Source organism: Scylla paramamosain, chromosome 1 (genome assembly GCF_035594125.1).
Source record: "Scylla paramamosain isolate STU-SP2022 chromosome 1, ASM3559412v1, whole genome shotgun sequence".
Taxonomy (NCBI): domain Eukaryota; kingdom Metazoa; phylum Arthropoda; class Malacostraca; order Decapoda; family Portunidae; genus Scylla; species Scylla paramamosain.
Genome location: NC_087151.1, coordinates 37,307,693 through 37,322,968, shown reverse-complemented (window position 1 = coordinate 37,322,968; position 15,276 = coordinate 37,307,693). Strand labels below are relative to the sequence as shown.

The window sequence follows — 15,276 nt, the reverse complement described above, 5'->3', positions numbered from 1 at the left end:
ACTTAAAAACTCAATTTCTCCATCTATCATCTCCACACAACTTTCCAGGTAACAATAACCTCTTCTTCGATGACACTCAGTTGTCCCCCTCTTCTGCACTGAAAACATCCTCGGTCTGTTCTTTACTGATAATCTAAACTGGAAACTTCACATTTCATCTCCAGTTAAAACGGCTTTGATGAAGTGAAGTTTTCTGAGTCGTCTCCGTCAGATTTTCTCATCTCTATTCTGTCCACTCCTTTAATGAAAGAGTTAACCAGTATTCTCAGTCATTCATCCCTTTCTCTGGTAAACTCTGGAACTCCCTGCCTGCTTCTGTATTTCCTCCTTTCTATGACTTGAACTCTTTCAAGAGAGAGGTTTTAATACACTTATCCTCTGCTATTTTCTTACTCAAATTTTAGTTGCTCTTAGCCAGTGGCCCTCTTACATGAAAAAAAAAAAAAGAAAAGAAAGGAGGGAGGGGACGGTGTTTGGGAGTTATGGGGATATTGTGGGCAAGGTGTGGGGAAGGAAAATTGGGATTACCACTCCGGGGCCTCGCTTGCTCTTAAATTTATGAGCATAGCCATCAAAAGAGGTGAGGTGACTGCAGCTTCACTTCGTGCTCTAATACGTTTGCTGTCCCTCCAATTTTTTTCGCCTTTACTTTCGTATTCCTCTTCACGGCTCAGGTGGTGCGCAAGATTTTGCTGTAGTGATGGTGATTACTCCATTGCTTTCTTAGACGGAGTTCAGTAACAATAACTCCTAAATCTTTTTCGTACCCTGAACCTACCACAGCTTCGTTGTTTATTGTGTACCTACTATGTGGGTTTCCACTACCTACGCTAAGTACTTTGCATTTGTTGATATTAAACTGCATTTGCCATCTGTCTGTCCATTCGTCCATCCTACCCAAATCTACCTGCAAGGCGATGGCGTCCTATTCTGGCCTAATTAATATACCTATCTTCATGTCATCTGCAAATTTATTAACATCACTACGAACTCCGCTATCCAAGTCATTGATATTTATTACAAACAACAATGGCTCTAATACTGATCCCTGTGGCACCCCACTAATTTATTTGATTCCACTCGGATTTAGAGCCGTTTATTACAACTCTCTGTCGCCTGTCGCTTAGCCACGACCTTATCCAGACTAACACCTTCCCATCTATCCCGTGGGCCCTAACCTTTCTCAGTAGCCTCTGATGGGGTACCTTGTCAAACGCATTACTAAAGTCCAGAAATAGGATGTCATAACTATCACCATTATCTGCCGGCTTGTAAACTTTATTGTAAAAACTTAAGGTCGCCATATATGCCTCTCTTCTCTTCTTCGAATGATAGTGGTTGTGTCCGGCTGCCTGAGTTGTAAGGTCATACACACACACACACACACACACACACACACACACACACACACACACACACACACGGTCCACTAGCGTAGTGGTTAGCGCACTCGGCTCATAACCGAGGGGCCAGGGTTCGATCCCCTGGGCGGACTTAATTATTTGGTTGTGTCTCCTTACACGTGTAGCCCCTGTTCACTCAGCAGTGAGTAAGTACGGGATGTAAGTCGAGGAGTTGTGACCTCGTTTTCCCGGTGTGTTGTGTGAGTGGTCTCGGTCCAACCCAAAGATTGGTCAGTATGAGCTCTGAGCTCTTTCTCTTTCTATAGGGGAACGGCCGGCTGTCTCGAGAGAGACCAGCAGCAGGCTGTACAGTGAATACACACACATAACATGTATTTTAGTGGTTAACACGCTCGGCTCACAACCCGGGTGTGTGTCCCGGGTGGGGCGATGCAAATGTAAAGCTCCTGTTCTCCTAGCAGGTAGTAGATACGGGATGTAACCCGAGGGGTTGTGACCTCGCTGTCCCTGTGTGTGATGTGTGAGTGGTCTCAAAGATCGGTCAGTATGAGTTCTATGATCTCAGACCTCTTTCCGTAGGGGAATGGCTGGCTGAGTGATCAGCAGACGTTATACCGTGGGTGAAACGTTGTACTGTATATCATTAATTAATGCACATCCTTATTTGTGCGTTTACGTAACACTTGTCTTCCCTTCCTCAGGTAAGAAACACATCCTTTCACACTTGACGGTTCTGGAGGCTGTCAAGTTGCGTGCTAGCTGTCCACCTGCCCTCACCTGCAGCGCACAGGTGAGTACTGGGGCGCAGGAGAAGAGGAAGGAAGAATAACTTTAATGGAATATTTTCTGTCATTTCACTATCGAGCAAGTCAAGGTCACTCCTGTTCTTTAATACGTTATATTGATGTTTTTGTCCCATTTTTATATAATTTCTTATGCTTTCGTCTTTTTTTTTTTTTGTTTAAGAGTGCATTCAGTGTTATAAGTTGCTTCTATAGACTATTTGGTTAGCTTTTTATTTCTCTATCTTTAATACGTCTATATTTTATCTTTTTATCTTTTTACTTTTTACTTTTAATTGTTTTACAGTACAATTTCCGTCATATCTGTTCGCTGTGATTCTTTCTCTCTCTTCTTTCTTCTTCTCACTATTCGTGTGTCCACATTTTCTTTTCCTCATTCTAGAAGATTATCATGAAATGGTATTTTCATTGTGATTCAGCGTTTTTCCGCCTTCACGTCATAAGATTCTGAAACACCGTATAGCTGTTCCGCTTTTCCCTTTTCCTCTTTACATTATTCCTCCTCTGCACCCTAACAGGCCTCCATGGAAGTGGTCTTTTTGTCCTTCCTTTTACTGCCGCCTTTTTCAGTGCTGCTAGTAAACTGAATCATGCTTGTCAACACTAGTACGGATTCTGTTGCTAAACGAAGCCACCCAACTCAATTTGAAGTCCGTATTTTTGCCGTCCTCGCTGTGCTTCTTCGAACGCATTTAAGCTAGAACGTTTTCCGCATTATTTCTTGGAATACTTCATAGACAGAAAATGCTGGACTCGTGTGTGTGTGTCGCGATGCATGTGGCAACTCGAGAAAAAGATGAGGAAAATAAAAGAGGAGGAGATAGTGTGTGTGTGTGTGTGTGTGTGTGTGTGTGTGTGTGTGTGTGTGTGTGTGTGTGTGTGTGTGGGTGGGTGGGTGGGTGTCACGTAAATTCTGATTATTATCTTTTCATTTAGAGGTTGGATGTCACTGTTGTCCCCACTCTCGTATTTCTTGCTTCCGACAGACTTCATATCCAGCTGAGACATTAAAATTTTCTGAGGGCACTCATGGATATAAAAAGACAGCGCTCCGGGTGGTGGCGATGAGGGGTGGTGGTGGGAGGCTGCGTAGTAACTGTTAAATTAGCCTCGGTAACTACTCATGGATGCGACAGTGGCCCTTATTCTGAAACGCTTTGCTACCTCACCACAACAACTTTCAGAAGCTACAGAGATGATTTGTCGGGTTCTCAAGAATGTTTCTCTTGTTCATAATCTAAAAATCTTAATTTGTTAATAGTTAAACAAAAATAGATAACGAGGTTTCTTCATTATTAAAGGGATAAACAATTTTGAGAACCCGGCTGATCATCTCTGTGACTCTTGAAAGTGGTTGTAGTGAGAGAGCAAAGTGTGTGAGGGTACAGGTCAAAGAGTGGCGTAACCTTCTGTTGTATAACGTTATACGGAACAGATGTTATCATTCCTTAAAGGTCCCCCTCCTCTCTCTCTCTCTCTCTCTCTCTCTCTCTCTCTCTCTCTCTCTCTCTCTCTCTCTCTCTCTCTCTACACTCATATATATATATATATATATATATATATATATATATATATATATATATATATATATATATATATATATTTTTTTTTTTTTTTTTTCCGGTATGAGAACAACTGCTTTATTTTCCTTAGTAGCACGGTGCGACATACATCAATCACTCAATTATATAAAAGGTTATTTTAAAGTATAATGTTACTGACTGCACAGCACGCGGCAGAAACCATGAAATACCGGAGTTACACACAGAAGATGAACTGAGGGATGAAGAAGTGCAAGGGAGGACAGATGAAAGAGGGATTAGGTAGTCAAGGAAAGCTGAGGAAATGGGAACGCCATAAGTACGTGTATAAACCTCCATCACAAGCATGTATGATGGGTACCCCGGGGCCTCTTCACCCACATGCGACCGCAAGTGACTCGTGTCATCCCGTGTTAGAGAGAGAGAGAGAGAGAGAGAGAGAGAGAGAGAGAGAGAGAGAGAGAGAGAGAGAGAGAGAGAGAGAGAGAGAGAGAGAGAGAGAGAACTGAGTCATATTCATTGAGAATGTTTGTCATAAGATGCTGAAGAGCGTTTCGTTTTCTTTGAAATATTAATCATGTTGCGTCACATATTCTATTACCGAAAATTGCATTACTCAGAGAGAGAGAGAGGAGAGAGAGAGAGAGAGAGAGAGAGAGAGAGAGAGAGAGAGAGAGAGAGAGAGAGAGAGAGAAGGGGGAATAGCTTCACCAGCATTCCGTAACAGCATTTGTAGCGCAAGAACGAGATTAGCTTGACTCCTTTTCGCTAATCGGTAGGAGATCGAGGAGCACAATTCAAAATGACATTTGAACACCAGCAGGGCTTGCATTCCTGTGTATTTCTTACGGGGAATGTCGTCTTTTGTCTGTCGGCTAGAAGAGTACGTCTCTTCACTCGGGGACAGTATTCCGAGAAGCTTTGGGCTCTCATTTGGTAGATATCTAGTACACCACGTTCAATGCTATGAATTGCTTTTTATCGTAGTGACAACGTTAAAATGGAAGCGTTAAGGCTGTGGAGAAAAGAACTGACTACTCTGCTCAACATCCCGAAGCCCAGGAAGGGTGGTGCTGCTTGCCCTACGCCAGTGACTGAGTACGTCTAGGGTGTGTTATAATCAGTTAACCCTTTTACATCGTTGGGCGTCCTTCATGAACCTCCAGAACACTGTTAGAATTGTTTCTGTGCAGACAGACAAGAGAAAAGAGAGAAGAGAAGGTTAATTTTGTCTTTTACACTAGAAAGATATTTAAGAGACATTTAAGAGAGGTTAGTACAAAAATAAGTGTTTAAAAGTTTATTGGTCATTAAAGGAAAAATTGTTTATCAGTAAAACATTTCAGACAATGAAAGTTAGTCTTTAGAATAGGATCTTGCTCTAGGGGATAACTTTTCATTCTATATGGCCAATGCCGCGACTATTTGTGACTGAAACGTATAGAAAGGGAAAATGAGTAATGCAAGGCAAGAAACAGACTGTGACGTGAGGGGGTTACTGAGCTGGTGGAAAGTGTGGAGGGGGAGAAGCATGACGTAAATGCCATGCTTTATCACGTGACCCTTATATTCAAGATTATCATAACTCAAACTTTTCCTTCCTGTTTCCGGTAAACTCAATCTATATAGATGAAATGAGCTGAAGCGAAAAGGGGACAGGATAATGGCAGGAAGGGAAAGGAGAAGGGGACAAAGAAGGAATGGAGAGAGAGAGAGAGAGAGAGAGAGAGAGAGAGAGAGAGAGAGAGAGAGAGAGAGAGAGAGAGAGAGAGAGAGAGAGAGAGAGGCGAAATGAAGCAGGAAGGGAGGGAGAAAATGAAATGAAAGTAAATAAAAATAAGGCTGCAGTGAGAGGAGAGACAGCGCGAGGGAAAGAGAATAATTTATTATCAGTTCTCTTTTCAGTTTTCGACATAAATTGTGCGTTTTATATTATATAAATGTGTGTGTGTGTGTGTGTGTGTGTGTGTGTGTAAGGTGGATGGGTCGGGGTGGGGGGGTGAGGTTCGGGGATGCGCGTATATATAGAGCACATGGCCCTACATACTCGTATATTTTGACGATAACCTAATAGGAATTGCATTATAGTATGTGTATACAAGTTTATTTTTTTCCTTATATTATTTTTTCTTTTTTTATGTAGGAGGGATACTGGCCAAGGTCAATAAAAATCAAATAAATAAAAAAAGCCCACTGAGATGCCACTCCCATAAAAGGGTCCAAAGCGGTAGTAAAAAAAAATTGAAGGATAAAAGTCTTGAGACCTCCTCCTTGAAGGAATTCAAGTCATAGGAAGGTGGAAATACAGAAGCAGGCAGGGAGTTCCAGAGTTTACCAGAAAAAGGGATGATTGATTGAGAATATTGGTTAACTCTTGCATTAGAAAGGTGGACAGAATAGTGGTGAGAGAAAGAAGAAAGTCTTGTGCAGCGAGGCCGCGGGAGGAGGGGAAGCATGCAGTTAGCAAGATCAGAAGAGCAGTTAGCATGACAATAGCGGTAGAAGATAGCTAAGAGATGCAACATTGCAGCGATGAGAGAGAGGCTGAAGACAGTCAGTTAGAGGAGAGGAGTTAATGAGACGAAAAGCCTTTGATTTCACCCTGTCTACAAGAGCGATATGAGTGGAACACTCCCAGACATGTGAAGCATATTCCATACATGGACGGATAAGGCCCTTGTACAGAGTTAGCAGCTGAGGTGGTGAGAAAACCTGAAAATCCGTGAAAAACCCGTGTTTGTAACAATATATATATATATATATATATATATATATATATATATATATATATATATATATATATATATATATATATATATATATATATATATATATATATATATGTCACGCATAATGTGGATAATTGCCTAATGTGAACATTAGGCAGTGAAATTGCCTAATCTTCATATTAGGCAATTTGTTTGCACGATGTTGACAATAGGCAACTTACTTGCTTAATGTCCACTTTAGGCATGATTTTCAAATTAGGCAAGGGTATTTTGCCTAATGTGAATTGAATGACAAACCAGTGTCTACAGTTTTGTTCGAATGTTGTTCGAAACTTTGGGTCTGTTATAGTTAGGTTAGGTTAGGTTAGGTTAGGTTAGGTTAGGTTAGGTTAGGTTAGGTTAGGTTAGGTTAGGTTAGGTTATTATTAGAACAAAATTTACACCAGCTGACCTAAGTGGGATCAAACAGACCCTTATAAAGTCTGAAGAGGTTCCTGATATCTGCCTATCGATGAGAACAGCAACAGCAAGAGCCACTGGTGGGCAAGGTTATACAAAGTGTCAATGTACTACTCAATGTACATCAGGAAGGTGCAGCTGCCTAAGAAAAGAAATTAAATGCAACTCGCGCTGTCACCCAGGCAGATCATGCAAAAATTTGTGATTGGACTCAACTGAACCCTGAGATCGATTGACCTATTTTACTTATACTAATATTGCATTAATTAATTATGTTTTCCTTATTCACATTGGGCAAAATTGAGCTGCATAATTTGAACAATAGGCATTTTTTGCCTAATGTTAACAATTTGTAAACTTTACGCAACCTACTTGCTTGATGTACACATTAGGCAATTTTCTGCCTAATGTTCACATTAGGCAATTGTCCACATTATGCGTAACATATATATATATATATGATTCATCTAGTACTTCCATATAGGTGACCAAAGAAATAAAGTTGTAAAATCAGCTGTAGATATATTAATAAAACAAAACTGCACAATAATAAGTCATGAGCTGCCTGCATGCCATATGTCTGCCACCGAGGCCAGGCGGAGATGGACACTGCATGTCTGTCACCAAGGCAGGGCAGACACGGACTGGGCTGATGTAGGGATGGTTCCTGGCCGGGTCAGGTCACAGCCAGGGCTGGCGTTCGGAAGAGAAAGAGTGTGAGGGTTGACCTTACACCATGTAGTTGGCCAAGGCTGGCGTCATGTCCCAGTGGACCGGAGAATGGAATGCAGAGGCGGGCGAAGTCTCCCAGCCACATTTTGCTGCATCCTTGCAGTGAACAAAGCATGTGGGGTGATGCAGGCACAGTGAAGCAAATGATTTACATAATATATATGCGCTTATCTGTGTAAGACACGTGATGTATGCACTATAGCCATTCACAAGGCTCACAGAACAAAGACGTCAGAAAAGTGAGTGTGCACTGCTGAATCACAAAAACTCACGTAGCAAACACATCAGAAAAGAGAGCACAGAGACCAAACACAAAACTCACATTAGCTGTGACTTCAGCACAGCGAATCACAGGCCATGAAAAACTAGGACAGCACTAGAGGCCACAGAACAAGAGAACAAGGCATTTCTATGCCAAATAAATTGCAAAATAAAAATGAACTGCAAAAATCATAACACTGCACAAATGATAAATGACGATAATCTTCATCGATTGTGATGGGTGAGTGGTCTATATGGGTGCAGAGACGGCCACAAAAAGACACCACAGTTTGCAGCAGAAGACTGATGGCTGAGAAATTCAAAGTCTTGGAATGATGGGATCAGCAGCAAAGCAGTCGAGTTGCGTCGGTGACGGCTTAAAAAGTTAAGACTTGAAACAGGGACGGCGTCAGTGATGGCTTGAAGTCGAATGGGCACAGGCTGGTGGGGCAGTCTTGGCATAAAAAGCTTGAAAGAGGCCCTCAAAGCAGTTTGAAGAAAGCACCGTAGACGTGTAGTAGCATAACAGCTTGCATTAGTCCCGGTTTAGCAGAAATGCGTTGGTGACAGCTTAGCAGGTTACAGGAAGGCGTTACAGCTGGAGTAGCTGGCGATGAGCAGGCGGGACACCTGGACCAGGAGGACTTGTAGCGTCGACTCATCCACCATGGTCACCATTTTTGTGTACTAGGAATTATATATATATATATATATATATATATATATATATATATATATATATATATATATATATATATATATATATATATATATATATATATATATATATATATATATATATATATGATTCTTCTACTACTTCTGTAGAGGTGATCAAAGAAATATGGTGGCAATGCTGCTGCGTTATATTAATAAAGTAAACTCTACAAAATAATAAACAAAATAATAAATAATGAAGTGGCAGTGGGTCGCATGTCCACCTCTGAGGCGTCGGTGGATGCAACTCTGCATGTCCATCACCAAGGCTAGACAGACATGGACTGGGCTGATGTAAGGGTGGTTGCTGGCCGGGTCAGGTCACGGCCAAGGCTGGCGTCCAGAAGACAACATCACGTGGTTGGCCGAGGCTGGCGTCAGGTCCCAGTGGACTGGAGAATGGAATGCAGAAGCGGGTGAAGCGTCCCTCCACATGTTTTTTCTACATGGTGGATCCTTCCAAACGCCGGTCTGGGAAAAATGCACCTGCTGTTTTCTATACAGATATTCCATCTTCCATTGCACCAGTACCACACAGTGCTGATCTTCTTGTACCAGTTCCTCCAGAAAGAAGTCAACTATCAGAAGAAAGCAGTAAATCAAAAGATGAGCTGAACAGAGAGGAAGACTGTGACATCAGAGATACAGTTGTAGTTGGGAAGAATCCTTACTACCCAAATCAAAGAGACCTCAATGGCCTCATCAGAGATCTTCTTTTGACAAAGTCAAATGGTGAGCTTTTGATTTCAAGCCTGAAGGAATAGGATTTACTTGATGACAGTGTGCAAGTGATCATTCAAAGAAAACGTCACAAACATTTCTTCTGCTTCTTTGCAAAGGAGGACAGGCCATGCTACTGCAATAATGTATCAGGCTTGTTTGATGCTATTGGAATTGCTTGCAATGCAGATGAATGGAGACTCTTCATTGACAGCTCTTCCAAAAGCCTGAAAGCTGTACTTCTGCATAATGGAAACAAGTGTTCATCTCTGCCTCTTGCTCATTCTGTGCATCTTAAGGAGGACTATAGCAGTGTAAAGCTTCTACTGGAAACTTTGAACTACAACAAGTATGGCAAGGAAATTATTGGAGACTTCAAGATGGTGGCTTTCTTTATGGGACTGAAAGGAGGTTTTACCAAGAATCCCTGTTTTCTTTTGCCTTTGGGACAGTAGAGACAGAGCAGCACATTACCAGAGAAAGCACTGGCCTCTAAGGACCGACACTAAAGTGGGAGCACACAATATGAAACATGAGCTATTGGTGAATCCTCAAAAGGTTTTGTTTCCTCCATTACACATTAAATTCTCATTACACATTCTCAATAGTGTTCCTTCAATTGAAAATACATATATTTTGTTAACCTGTTACTAAGACCGTAAAATAATTGCAGTAAAACCCGTGTAATTTTATCTAGACCCTTTGGAATGTAATTGAGGGATGGTCAGAAGCATTTTAGAATATGGTCCTTAACTCTAGGAGAAGCCCTAGTATTCAGATATTCCTTAGTAATGGGATGGAAGTTAAGCAAGGTGCATTTTGCAGCCCAGCCAGGCTCTGTGCAGTGGTGGCGGGGCGGCCATTAGAGGGACGCGTCACTTTCCATTAGGGCACCGCTGTAGACTCGCGAGACGGCAGTCACAGCCTGACCTCTAAAGACAACTCTCTTCCTCCACACAAAACTAGAAACAGCTAATAACACACACACCCTTCACTCAAAAATTCAAAATTATTATGGCGACTCCTACACCAGCCTCGGAGTCCCCATCTGGGGAGGGGACCACAAATGTCCCCAGGTCGGGATTGCTCTTCTGTTATCGACCTTAAGTGTCTTGACACCCCTCTCAAATTTTCTTCATTAACTTCTGTAACAATCGCGGTCTAAGATCTAATTTTCAATCTGTAGAACACCACCTCTCCTCTTTTAAACCTCATGTTCTTTTCCTAACTGAAACACAGGTGTCTGAGGCAATTAGTAGTAGCCCCTTTCTGCCCCTCCTACTTTCTCTATCCTAATTTTCAATCCAAAACTGGATGTTATGTTTATGTGCGCAACGACTTAACCTGCTCTCGTGCCCACACTCTTGAATCTAACGAGTTTTCCACCATCTGGTTACGACTACAGAGTCACTCTCAAACTAAATTTATCTGTGCTGTATACCTCTCACCTAACTCCTCTGACTATAAGAAATTCTTTGACTACTTAACTTCCAAAGTGGAGCACATTCTGACTCTTCCCTTTTGCAGAGATCTCCATTCTTGGAGACTTCAGTGTTTACCACCAGCTTTGGCTTTCCTCTCCCTTCACTGACCATCCTGGTGAACTAGCCTTCAACTTTGCTATCCTCCACAATCTAGAGCAATTGGTGCAACACCATACTCGTATTCCTGACTATCTTGGAGAAACGCCCAACATTCTTTACCTTTTCCTGATCTCTAATCCTTCTGCTTATGCTGTCACCCTCTCTTCTCCGTTGGTCTTCTCCGATCACAATCTCATATCTGTATCTTATCCTATCGCTTCTATCCCTCCTCAGGATCCCCCTGCATCCAGGCGTAAGCGGAGGTGCCTCTGGCGTTTTGCCTCTATTTGGGGGACCTGAGGAGGTATTTTGCTGATTTTCCTTGGAATGACTACTGCTTCCTTGTCAGAGACCCGTCTCTGTGTGCCGAGCGCTTAACAGAGGTGTTAGTGTCTTGCATGGAGGCGTATATTCCCCACTCTTTTTCACGACCTAAACCTTCCGGATCTTGGTTTAACACAGCCTGTTCTCGTGCTATACATGATAGAGAGGTGGCCCACAAAAGGTATTTAAGCCTTCCATCACCAGAATCTCATGCACTTTATATTTCTGCCCGGAACCATGCCGAGTCTGTTCTCCAACTAACCAAAAACTCCTTCATTAATAATGTCAAAATCTTTCAAGATCTAACTCCCCTGATGACTTCTGTCATCCAGCCAAAAATATCTCCAATAACTTTGCTGCTTCTTCTTTCCCTCCTTTATTTCAACCAGATGGCACCACTTCTATCACATCTATCTCTAAAGCTGAACTCTTCACTCATACCTTTGCTAAAAACTCTACCTTGGACGATTCTGGGCTTGTTCCTCCCTATTCTCCACCCTCTGACTACTTCATGCTACCTATTAAAATTCTTCGCAATGATGTTTTCCATGCCCTTGCTGGCCTAAACCCTCGGAAGGCTTATGGACCTGATGGGGTCCCTCCTATTGTTCTCCGAAACTGTGCCTCCGTGCTTGCTCCTTGCCTAGTCAAACTCTTTCAACTCTATCTGTCAACATCTACCTTTCCTTCTTGCTGGAAGTTTGCCTACATTCAGCCTGTTCCTGAAATGGATGACCATTCTAATCCCTCAAACTTCCGTCCTATTGCTTTAATTTCCTGCCTAAATAAAATTTTTGAATTTATCTTAAACAGGAAGATTCTCCTCTCCTCTAACTGACTGTCTTCAGCCTCTCTCTCATCGCCGCAATGTTGCTATCTTCTACCGCTATTTTCGTGCTAACTGCTCTTCTGATCTTGCTAACCGCATGCCTCCCCTCCTCCCGCGGCCTCGCTGCACAAGACTTTCTTCTTTCTCTCACCCCTATTCTGTCCATCTCTCTAATGCAAGAGTTAATCAGTATTCTCAATCATTCATCCTTTTCTTTAGTAAATTCTGGAACTCCCTGCCTGCTTCTGTATTTCCACCTTCCTATGACTTGAATTCCTTCAAGAGGGAGGTTTCAAGACACTTATCCATCAGTTTTTGACTACCGCTTTGGAGCCTTTTCTGGGACTGGTATCTCAGTGAGCTTTTTTTTTTTTTTTTTTTGATTTTTGTTGCCCTTGGCCAGTGTCCCTCCTACATAAACACACACACACACACACACACACACACACACACTTCTTGAAAGTGAGTCAAGGACAGAAACGGATACTGAAACAGGAGGCTGACAAAAATTCACTGCTCTGCACCACACCATTGCTTGCCAGACGCCGCCGCGCTATGGGTATCGTTTGACACTGTGATGGGACCAGAGGAAGGGTGCACCAGCAGTGACTCTCAGGAATGACATGTTCGTGCGTGTGTGACCTCGTTTGACCTGGGAGAGGATGCACTTAAAAGGCAGAGAAGGAGGTGGAGAAAGAATAACACAAAGAAAATACAAAAGAAGAAAAAGGAAAAAAAAAAGAAAAAAATGGTGATCAACGTGGTGCTTTCGCTTTTCATTCCACTGAGAATGGACGTCTAGAAAGGTGCAGACACGACTGCAGGTGTCAACTGCTCTTAGGGTTTCGAAACTTCCATTCATAACGCTGATCTGTGGCGCTTGGGGAGCACATCTGCTCCTCTGTCACCGCCTCCCAGCTGCTTGTGGTGTGTGTCAGGGTTAGGTCGTGGCGTTGGATTACTGCTTTAGTCTTCCTTCGTTAACATTGAGAGCACTGCAAAAAAAAAAAAAAAAAAAAGTGCCAAAAAAGTCATATGGATACAGGAAAATAGTTGCTTAGTAGCGGGAGGGTTAAGGGAACGGACGGGTTGAAAGTGTTAGCTTTCAAGGGGCATGACAAAAACAATCGAAAATGTTTGATTCCAGCGTGAACCAGTCCTGGTGAGCTCACGTTTGTAGAACTTTCTTTCACTATGAGATAAGGTAGTGTAGCCAACGGGGAGCTTTAAGACAGGAATTGACAACTATTTAGACAGCGATCATAGGTGACTTACTAGGTTACTCGTATAGAGGGATTCCCACTCAGAGACATTCGGCATGTAAATAAGCCATGTCATGCTGTGCACAGCGCACCATGTGTGATCGAAGTAGCGGACACGTGCTTAATACCGCAGCAACAGCCCAGCCAGTGGTCCCCTGCCGCCTCTCCAGCCAGTTTCCAGCTCCCACGCGTCGTGATCGTGCATCCGCCGCGCGCTGTTTCCTGTTTCCTCTGTGCCAACGCTGACAGTCCGTGCTAGTTCCGCATCGCTCCACCGTTTAAGAAGAAAGCATATTACTTCTCGCAGGATTCAGTGGTAATAGATAACCAAATACACTTCACAATTTACTAATCTTAAAGGTACTATAATGAATTTTTACTACATCACTCCCTCAAAAAACTTTTCTTCCCGATGGTCGAGACGATCTTGAAGTTGACTGGATAACCTGGGAAGTAAGTCAACTTTACCATTTCCTTAATAGAGTGTGTGTGTGTGTGTGTGTGTGCGTGTGTGTGTGTGTGTGTGTGTGTGTGTGTGTGTGTGTGTGTGTGTGTGTGTGTGTGTGTGTGTGTGTGTGTGTGTGTGTGTGTGTGTGTATGTGTGTATAATGTACATGTAGTAATTAATTTAATTAGTTAGTGGTTACTTAAGTGTTATCTATTTCTAAACTAGAATAAGTGAATATTTGAATTATCTCTTAGTACACGGTGTCCTGTGATGATGATCATGATAATAATGGTGGTGGTGGTGGTGGTGGTGGTAGTGGTAGTGGTGGTGGTGGTGGTCGTGATGGTGGAGGTGGTGGTGGTAATGATGGTGATGGTGGTGATAGTGTTGGTGGTGGTGAAAGTGGTGGTGGTGGTGATGATGATGGTGATGGCGGTGGTGGTTGTGGTCGTGGTGATGGTGTTGGTGGTGGTGGTGATGGTGGCGGTGATGTTGGTAGTGATGGTGGTGGTGATTGTGGTGGTGGTAGTGATGATGATAAAGGTGATGAAGATAGTGGTGGTTGTGGTAACGGTGGTGGTGGAGGTGGTGATGATGATGGTGGTGGAGGTGGTGATGACGATGGTGGTGGCGTTGATAATGATGGTGGTGATGATAATCGAGGTGGTGATGATGGTGGTGGTGTTGATGATGGTGGTGATGGTACTGTTGGTGATGGTTGTAGTGGTGGTGATGATGGTGGTGGTGTGATGACGGTGGTGGTGGTGGTGTTAAGTTAGTAACCATGATATTGCGCTCTGTATTAAATACTTCATGCACTTCCTGTATTTTTCCCTGATTTCAGAGGTACTCATACATTTATCTGAATGCTTCATGATTGGTAAATGTATCTTTTATCTATCTCTGTATATCATTACCCAACTCTCTCTCTCTCTCTCTCTCTCTCTCTCTCTCTCTCTCTCTCTCTCTCTCTCTCTCTCTCTCTCTCTCTCTCTCTCTCTCTCATCCTTCCAAGGAGGTAAGTAGGCGAGGAAAGTCTAGAGTAACTATGTTAAGAATGCAGTACTTGTTCTCATGTTATCCTCTCATCCTTTCCTCAATCTCTCAACTCCCCTTTTTCATATATTTTTTTTTTTCCGGCTTAAGTTTTACGAGTATGTACTGAATTTTGTGTTCTTTTCACTTCTTTTTTTATCTTTATTTTTTTCTGCCCTCCTTACCGTCCATTTTCTATTCTTTATTACTAATGCTATCACCATCATCACCACCATCATCACTGCCATCATCATTATTGTCATCATCATCATCACCACCATCATCACCACCATCATCACTGCCATCATCACTATTATCATCATCATCATCATCATCATCATCACCATCACCACCATCATCACTACCATCATCACATCTCTATCACCATCATCAACACAGCATTGCAGCCGACAGCCTCACGCGATACGGAAATGAAGGAATAGACTGATGTAGAAATAAATGTAAGTTA

The 15,276-nt window shown here is 42.6% G+C and overlaps 1 protein-coding gene across 8 annotated transcripts in view; it reads left to right on the top strand.

Annotated features, from left to right (window-relative positions):
- LOC135104987 (putative neural-cadherin 2) overlaps positions 1-15,276 on the top strand; it is a 188,155-nt gene that overhangs the window by 16,134 nt on the left and 156,745 nt on the right. For 5 of the 8 annotated variants that reach the window (XM_064012879.1, XM_064012861.1, XM_064012888.1 and 2 more), the window contains exon 2: positions 2,066-2,154. The exons of the other annotated variants lie outside the window; for them this stretch is intronic. The gene's annotated coding sequence lies outside the window, so the exon portion shown is untranslated. The remainder of the gene's footprint in view (positions 1-2,065; positions 2,155-15,276) is intronic. 8 annotated transcript variants of the gene reach the window in all.